This window comes from Mustela nivalis (assembly GCF_964662115.1).
Source record: "Mustela nivalis genome assembly, chromosome: 8".
Lineage (NCBI taxonomy): Eukaryota > Metazoa > Chordata > Mammalia > Carnivora > Mustelidae > Mustela > Mustela nivalis.
Window position 1 is genome coordinate 59,599,358 of NC_139027.1, and position 8,092 is coordinate 59,607,449.

The 8,092-nt window shown below is 47.4% G+C and overlaps 1 protein-coding gene and 1 long non-coding RNA gene across 7 annotated transcripts in view; one reads left to right on the forward strand and one right to left on the reverse strand.

Annotated features, from left to right (window-relative positions):
- Positions 1–6,080, reverse strand: part of B3GNT2 (UDP-GlcNAc:betaGal beta-1,3-N-acetylglucosaminyltransferase 2) — a 27,982-nt gene extending 21,902 nt beyond the window's left edge. The window contains exons 1-2 of one of the 4 annotated variants that reach the window (XM_082746696.1): positions 5,777–6,068; positions 2,835–2,893 (exon numbers count right to left, since the gene is read on the reverse strand). The gene's annotated coding sequence lies outside the window, so the exon portion shown is untranslated. Of the gene's footprint in view, positions 1–2,834; positions 2,894–4,900; positions 5,025–5,776 lie in introns of those variants that run through there. The other 3 variants (XM_082746695.1, XM_082746697.1, XM_082746698.1) reach the window with 3 other exon arrangements.
- On the forward strand, positions 5,114–7,864 carry LOC309872477. Of its 3 annotated transcripts, none has more exons than XR_014315881.1 (5): positions 5,114–5,135; positions 5,527–5,696; positions 6,372–6,515; positions 6,766–7,023; positions 7,210–7,864. It is a non-coding gene; the product is annotated as an uncharacterized lncRNA (long non-coding RNA). The 3 variants fall into 3 exon arrangements; XR_014315882.1 differs by lacking the exon at positions 5,114–5,135 and adding an exon at positions 5,207–5,345; XR_014315883.1 differs by lacking the exon at positions 5,114–5,135 and adding an exon at positions 5,207–5,345 and having other exon boundaries at positions 5,527–5,606.
- Positions 7,865–8,092: the final 228 nt, after the last annotated feature.

An 8,092-nucleotide genomic window follows, 5' to 3' on the forward strand; every position in this document is an offset into this window, starting at 1 on the left:
AGAACGCCACAGGACCACCTGAGTTACAGTTAAAGAATGGCTCCAAAAATAGAAAGTATCCAAAAAGCCCACCAAAACCCTGGAAACATGAGACCACTGAATATATACTACTGCTTACAGTATATATAAGCTGCAAATGTTTTAAAAGATTTGTCTGAGCATGCAATGGTCTGAGCCTAACAACTCGCCCTGTGCTTTCACTTCTGAAATAATTATTTCACAAAACACTGTGGATACCCCAGCCACTTACCATTCCCTCTTATTTAAACTCTTCCATAGATTTCATAATCAAGTGTGAACAGTCACCAATGCATCCTAGCTTATACTTATAAGCATCCTAGCTTATAGCTTATATACTTGCAGGACACAGCAACTGATTGGCTCTACACAGGACATTTCAATGACTGTCATTTCATGACTTACAAAGAAAATGTCAATTAAAAATAATAGGAGGGGCACCTGTGTGCTCAGTCCATTAAGCGTCTGACTTGATTTCTGCTTGAGACTCTCTCCCCCTTTCCCTCTGCCCCACTCTTTGCATGCAATTGCCCTCTCTCTCTCCAAAATAAGTAAAATAATTTAAAAAAATAATAGGAGATCAGTTATCAAAACATAATGTGTCTTATTTAAGCTGAAAGCTACAACAACAATGAATCAACAAAGACTTGGCTTCTAACTTTCAGCAAAAGACCAACATAACTTTAAGGGTGAAATAGCATATTAAAACAAGGAAGAGCTAATTGCTTTAGTTACCACTTTTTAAAAAGATTTATTTATTTATTCTGAAAGAGAGAGACAACACATGCATGAGTTGGAGGAGGGGGCAAAGAAAGAGAATCTCAAGCAGACTCCCTGCTGAGTGGGGCTCCATCTCACGACCCATGATATCATGACCTGAGCTGAAACCAAGAGTTAGACGCTAAACTGACTGAGCACCCCCCCACAGGCATCCCTTTAGTTAGTTAGCACCTTTGTAAAGAAATAAAAGGGGGACAAGGAAACCGCACCTCAAGCACAGTGCTAGATAATCTTCCTAGTAAATCTGAGATAAGAATTTCATCTCCCCCATTTCACAAATGAAGAAATTGAGGCTCAGAGAGGTTAAGTAACTTAGTCACAGTAACCACAGTCACAGAGTGGCAAAAACCAATTCAAAACCAGGTCTGTTTCACAAGACTATACACGTATGATTCTGTAATTCCACTTCTATTAGGTTCAAGAGCAGGCAAAACCAATCTATATGAAAGGAGTCACATCTAAGATGATATGAAACTTCCCTCTACTGGGTGGGTATGGCTAGAAGGGGCACAGGCACCTTCTGGGGCACAGAAAATGTTTAATTCTGGAGCGGGATGCTGGATAGACACTCAGGAGCCACACACAACATTAGAGCACTTCACACTTTACTGTATGCTACAGCTCAAGTTAAAGAAAAAAAACTTCCTCATCAGATGGACTCCCAAGTTCATACTCTTAACCACTAAACCACCACTCTGACAAAACCTGGCCACACTCTAGAATTGATTCCCTCAGATAATATTTTTTAAAAGTATTCTGGGAAGCAACGTACATCCTAATCACATCAGAGTGAAAACACTGGAACAATAAACCTGTTTTTAAATGCCACAGAATGAAAAGTAGAAAGTATCAACTTCCTGGCTACTGGGAATTTCCCCTCTGTAGCCACATCAGAATACAATTTTAAACCCTGCTCTAAAGGAATGTTCACAGATGCACAGAAAATAATTGTAACATCTATAGAAACACCTAAAACTAAAATCACACAAAATATTTCAAGACGTGGTATAACTTTATCAACAATGTTCTCAAAAGAAATTTGAATTTTGGGGCACCTGGCGGGCTCAGTCAGTAGAGCATGAGACTCTTGATCTCAGGGTTCTGAGTTTAAGCTCCATGTTAGGCATAGCGCCTACTTTAAAAAAAAAAAAAATTAAAGAAAATTTGAATTCTGTTACAAAAATTTAATAAGTCAAGGAGACAAAGCTGATGGGCAAAGAACATAAAGTTCACAGCAGTGGCAACATACAATACATGCAAAATCTCAGCTCAGAGTTTTAACATACAGAAAACTGGTACAATTAACTTTTTCCAGCAGTAGTGTAATTGTACCACATATGCCCTAATAACAAATTCTTTGTCAAGTACAAGTTCTTCCCACCGAAGTTCTGTTCAGACTAGCAAAGCCTCATCACTAGGTGATGATGAAATCATTACATCAATTTTCTTGAAGTCTTATACCACACACATTATACCTCTTATTTGAACGGTAATTGCCTCTCCAGAGAGAGGAATTTATTCATCATACAATTTGCAGACATCTTTGGCAAGCACCTAGTTAACAGTTATCCCACCTTGAGGAGGAGTATGGGGGAGGAAAGAGCTGTTCCTACACACCTGTTGGCTGTATGTGCTGTGGTCCTTCCTGGGTACTTTTGATGATGTCAGCCAGGAAACCCAACTTTCAAATTGTCAGAGCCCAGTTTAATTCATGTTTTAACGTTCTGTATGCACTAAAATTGCCAGGCAATTGATTGCAATGATTTTAGTTCCCTCTGAGCATCTCCATAAAAGACCCAAAGGCCTTTATGAGAATTTTCCAGTATTTATAACTTATACACTACAACTGGGCATGTTGCAATAGATTATATAACCAAGTATTATCCCAGGTGCAAGAATCTTAATGTTTATAAACGTAACCATTGGCATTTATTAATTGTCAAAGTCTTTAACAAACTGTCCAACAAAACTGTTCAAAAAACTAAGTAAAGTCAAATATTGTGGCTATTAAGCAAGTTAGAATGAAAAGCACTGACCCAGTATGTTAAGAACAGAGTACGCCCGTCAGGCACATTCACAGCACTGGTCAGGATCCCTGAATTATGGTTCAAAAACAAACAAAAAAACAAAACAAAACAAAACAAACCAGTATTACCAGAAAACATAAAAACTTGAAGTTTCAAAGTTTCTTTAAGAAACAATGGATTCATCTTTTTTCATATCCTGCATCAGCTAAAAAGCCTCATACATTTCTATCCAGAACATCCTAGCTTTGTACCAACAAGCAGAATTATCCTTTTTTTTTTTTTAAGATTCTCTTCATTTCCTGATATAACTCCCTTTTTTCCAACGCATCTCTAAAAAAGGCACACATTTGGGGGCACCCGGGTGGCTTACTCTGTTAAGTGTTTGCCTTCGGCTCACGTCATGATCCCAAGGTCCTGGGATGGAGTCCTCCGTTTGTCCGTCCGTCAGTGAGTCCATCAGTCATTCAGTCCATCAGTTCACAAACTGGCAGGCTGCCTGCTCAGCAGGGAGTCTATTTCTCCCTCTTCCTCCCCCTGCTTGTGCTTCCTCTCTCATTCTCTCTCTCCCCAATAAAATAAAATTTAAAAAATAATAATAATAATAAATTAAAATTTAAAAGACACACATTTGAACAAATTGTATAATGAAAAATCAACCATGAATTATCAGTTCCACTTTCCTATTTTAGCAAAACTGCAATATCTTAGAATTGGAGAAATCTAAATTGTGTTTTTTTAACAAGAAACTCTTCAAAACTACAAGCCATTACTCAGCTATCCATCAGAAGCCCAGGAAAAAAATCATTAATTGTTACAAGCATATTATGCTTATTTTCATGAAAAGGTTACTTCATTTCTTGGATTTTAAAAACTTCATCTGCATCTGCCAAATCTGGCTGATTTCAGTCTCAGTCAGACCAATCTAAATGGTTCCCAGTTACTGCTTTTGGTAAAGGGAAGTTGATGCCTAGAGGAACTTCCATACTGATTACACAATGACCACCACTCATTAAGTGCTTCTTAATTCCCATGATGCAGAGCCAGGAGTTTGACAAACATTATCCTATTTGTCCTCAAAAACAATCCTGCAGAGCAGGTACTTCCAAAACCCGTTATGGAAAATACGGCTGGGATGATCAACCTGCCCAAGGTCACAGAATCATATGTGGCAGATTCAAGACCAGTGAACAGTGAGGGTGGGAACTTGGAACTTTTATGGAGAATCAGGCCTTTCATCAACACACATGAAATTAAGAGCAGTGACCCCCTGCTGCTGGGAGATAGCCAAGGGGAAAGCAGTATTTCAAAATGAACAAGTTATTTCAAACGTTAGAGCCAAAGATACAGACATTCACAAAGCTGGGCAGGGGGATAGGTTTACCCCTGTAGAGAATTCTATAGTGTTCTGTACTTCCCTGGTCTTAAAATCTAATCTAAGAGACCAGGGACTGTGTGTGTAACACTCTCCCAAATTCCACCAGGCTTAATAACCTCTATTCAAAAGAAAGAGAAGTGAGAACTAGGGCAGTGGGAAGATGATCGCCCAAGCCTGTCCTCCCACCAGGGTAAGCTGTCAGATCCGCATGGGAGCAACCAGGAGACAGCTGGGCTCGGGAGCCCTCGGCTGGGTTAGGCTCAAATCCCACCCCCACCCTCCAGCCTTCCTGCTCCCGATCCTGACCCTGTTGACCACCTCCCGAAGCAAAATACACCGGAAGAATTTGTTGTAACAGGTAGACGCCCATATTCACCAACTGGTTTGGCAATCTACCATCTACAGCAAGGCTCCAACAAGGGAGGGGCAGAAGAATATGGTGTAATTGTTCTAAACTATCTTTCTACGAAATTGGGAAGGTTCACGAGGCCATGAGTGATAGGGGAGCAAAGACAAACACCCCATCCCTGAGTTTTAAGCAGGAGAGGGAGCCTCCTCGCCACCCGGGCTTACAATGTATTAATCTCAGAGATAAGCTTTCATGCCCTGACACTTGTAGGGAGATATTGGGTTCTGGGGCTCCCCGGTCCTAAATGAAAAATACCGTGGCCTGGATATTAAGGAGACTTGATTTTACTACCTCGAGGAGGGTCCGCCTGCTGTTCCGGGGCAGCCTCCAGGATCTCCGCCCGCGGGGTCCCACCGAGCGCCCCCACGCCCACCCTTCCAGCGAGGTGTTTGGCCAAGGCCTGCCTCACGGGCTCCGGGCAGCACCCACCCATCCCCCTCCCCAGGTCTCAGACAAGCAGCCTAGTTAATCATTCAACGCCGGCGGCGTGAAACAATTTTTTAGAGGTCAACGCGAAAGGTTCTCCGTAAGTTTCACAGAAACCAGCCTTTGGGGACCCGGAGGTGGCAGCGGTAGGCAGATGGGGGTGGGGAGCGGCGGCGGGCGGCTCTTTGGCTCACAAAACACCTGATCTCCCCATGCGGCAACCGAGACCAGCGCAGTGCGAGGGTGGGGTGACGGGGTGCGAGTGAGAAATCACACACGGCCCCCTCCCCAAAATGCCCGTGGAAGCCAGGTGAGGACGCCGGCCCCAAACGCCCCTTCCCAAAGCCTACATCAGCCCCGCGCGGGCTCCCCCGGAAGTTGGGGTGCAGCGAGGAGGGGGGATGTCCCCGGGCCCCGTGGGGGTGGGGGTGAAACAGGACAAGAGACTAAAAAGACATGCTGCTCCTGGTTTCGCTGTCCTCTTCCTCCAGGGTAAGGAAGCCAGAGGGAAGCGGGGACGCCTAAATGCGGCGGGAGCCACCCGGGAACGGTTTCCTCCTGGGGCGCGCCGGTACGAAGCCGGAACCGGCGAGGAACGGGACTGCGAGGGAGAGGAGTCAGTGCGGAGCAGGGGGAAGCGCGAAGCAGAGATGGAAAGGAGGTGGCGCGGGCTGGGGGAGACGCTGGGGTAGGGGAAGAAGAGCGGGAGGGGGCGCGAGCGCACACCCGCCCCGGCCCTACCTTGTCCGGGAGCAGCTCCTGCTCAGCGGGGCGGGGGCGGGAGATCCCGGCCGCATCCACGTCCCGGCCGCTTGGCGCGGCTCAGCCCGGCGACCGCCGACGCTCCCGCTCCATACGTTGCTCCGCGACCGGCGGCCCGGGGGTGTCGGCGGCGGGGGAGTCACCGGCACCGCTTGTCTCCGGCACTTGTTGCCGCCACCGCCACTGCGACTCTCACTCCCGGCTCCAGCTCCCGGCGCCGCCGCCGCCGCCGCCGCCTCTGGGCGCCCGGGTCCGGCCCCGCCTTCGCCCCCGCCCGGCGCGCCAATCAGGCCCGGCACCACCCCTCACGTCACCGCCCAGCCGGGCCCGCAGCCCGGCGCCCCAAGTTTGGGGAAGGCCGAGCTCCAGCCTGTCTGCCAGTTGGCGCCCGAGATTCGCCCAGGCTGGTGCTCCTCCTAGCTTCCAGAGACCCTCCGGGGCCTCCAGGTCCACACGTGGAAAGTAAAGGGTTAAATTGGGGGAAAGGGGCCCCCAGGAAGTAGACCTCCTCGGAAGAACAGGACAGTTCGACCCTATTCCAACCCTGGTCTAACCGAAATCTCTCCAATTGCAGGTCGCCCCTCTTGCGGTGCGCCCCTCTTGCGGTGCGCCTGATGTTGGGGGACTAAGCCTGGGTAGGACTCCAGTGATCTTTTCCAGCCAGAGCCAGTTTGTGACTGGGCCTAGACTGGACCACAGCCGGCGTTCCAGTGCTTGGGTGCGTGCACCCCTGCAAAACCCGGAGTTCCACTGGGGAAGGGGGAACCAGGGCCAGAGTGGGACTTGACCATTGCTCTCTGCCCATCCAATACTTGCCACCATCTCTTAGATCCCCCAAATAACGCCGTAGAGCCCAAGGCCTACACTGGTGCCCTACTTGGCACTGCCACCCGATCTTCGAATTTGTGAAGCTGCCCAGGAACTGGTGAGGGGGAAGTTTTAGTTCTGCTCCTTGTGGTGTCTTACAGAGAATTTCCTCGAGGTTCCACGCGCGTCTTGGAAGCCAGAAAAGCAAGGTGTCCAGACGCTGCGCCTTCAACCCGCGCCGCCGCCCAGAAGGGCAAGGCAGACACCTAGGAGCTGAACTCTGACACACACCTTCGACTCCCCACTACCGGGTGAGAACTTGGCTGGCGTCTACGACTCCCGCCGGCCGAAACACCTGGAACCACAGACGCACCTCGGCCCAGCGCCCCTGCTGGCTCGCCAGAGCACTGCATTCTAAGGTGAGTCCCTGACTCTGGACCCGAGTTTGGGGACCCCAGGTAAGCCTAGCGCAACCGGCTGGGGAGGTTGCGCAGGTCTGAAAGGCTGGGCGCAGCCAGCTTGTCACGCGCGTGCTCCGTGGGGAGGCAAGCTTGGCCCGAGGCCCATCACAAAGGACCTCCGTAGGTTGGTCCTTATCTCTTCAGGAAGAAAGAGATCCCCTTTACCTGACCAGACCGACCAGACCCGGCAATTAAGGACACTCCACCTTCAAATATGTGCATTTTTCAGAAGGCTTTCTGAGGAGGAATTAGCCGAAGGGGAAAGAAATGTAAATGCAGGGATTTCGGGCACCTAGGAGTTCAGCCTTTTCCACTGTGGGCCCTTACTCTGTTCCAAGCTCCGAGCAAAAGAGTATTTTGCAAGCTGGATGCACTGAGCCACGTGGGTACACGCTTTTAGAAACAGGAATTCGGAGTCAGATCTGGGAAAATTTTTATTTTCAGCCTTCAGACCTTTTTGCTTTTATGTTGATCCCATGATTCTCCTAAGACTGAAATATGAAAGTTCAAGAAACAAGTTGGATTTTGTATATTCATAGAAAAACAAAAAGGATGCACTCTGACTGCTAACCACGGGTATCCCAAGTGTGGGATTGGAGTGTGGGAAGGAGGGAGATAAATTTTATACCCTTATACTGACTCTGCATTTTGTATTTTTCCAGTTATGTTAACTGTCACAATTTAGAAAGGTAATAAAACATTTTAAGAAATATAGAAATTAAAAATTCTTCAAGAACTCTGGAGAAAGTATAAATTAATAAACAAATGAAGCCTCTGCTTTCATTCTACATCAAAGTAATTATTCCTGAGTCCATGTTCCTTGGTTTAAATAAAGATATCTCTAGGCTGCTATTCTGACTAAATGCTGTGGTGGGACAAGACTGACATCTGAAGATTTTTCTGTGCTGTCAGATTGACATACTGTTTCTATGCCTGTGTGTCTTCCCTTTAAATGGGTACCCAGTAGCCATACCTTCTTCCCTTTAAATGGGTACCCGGTAGACATACCTTCAGCTGCCTGCCAAGG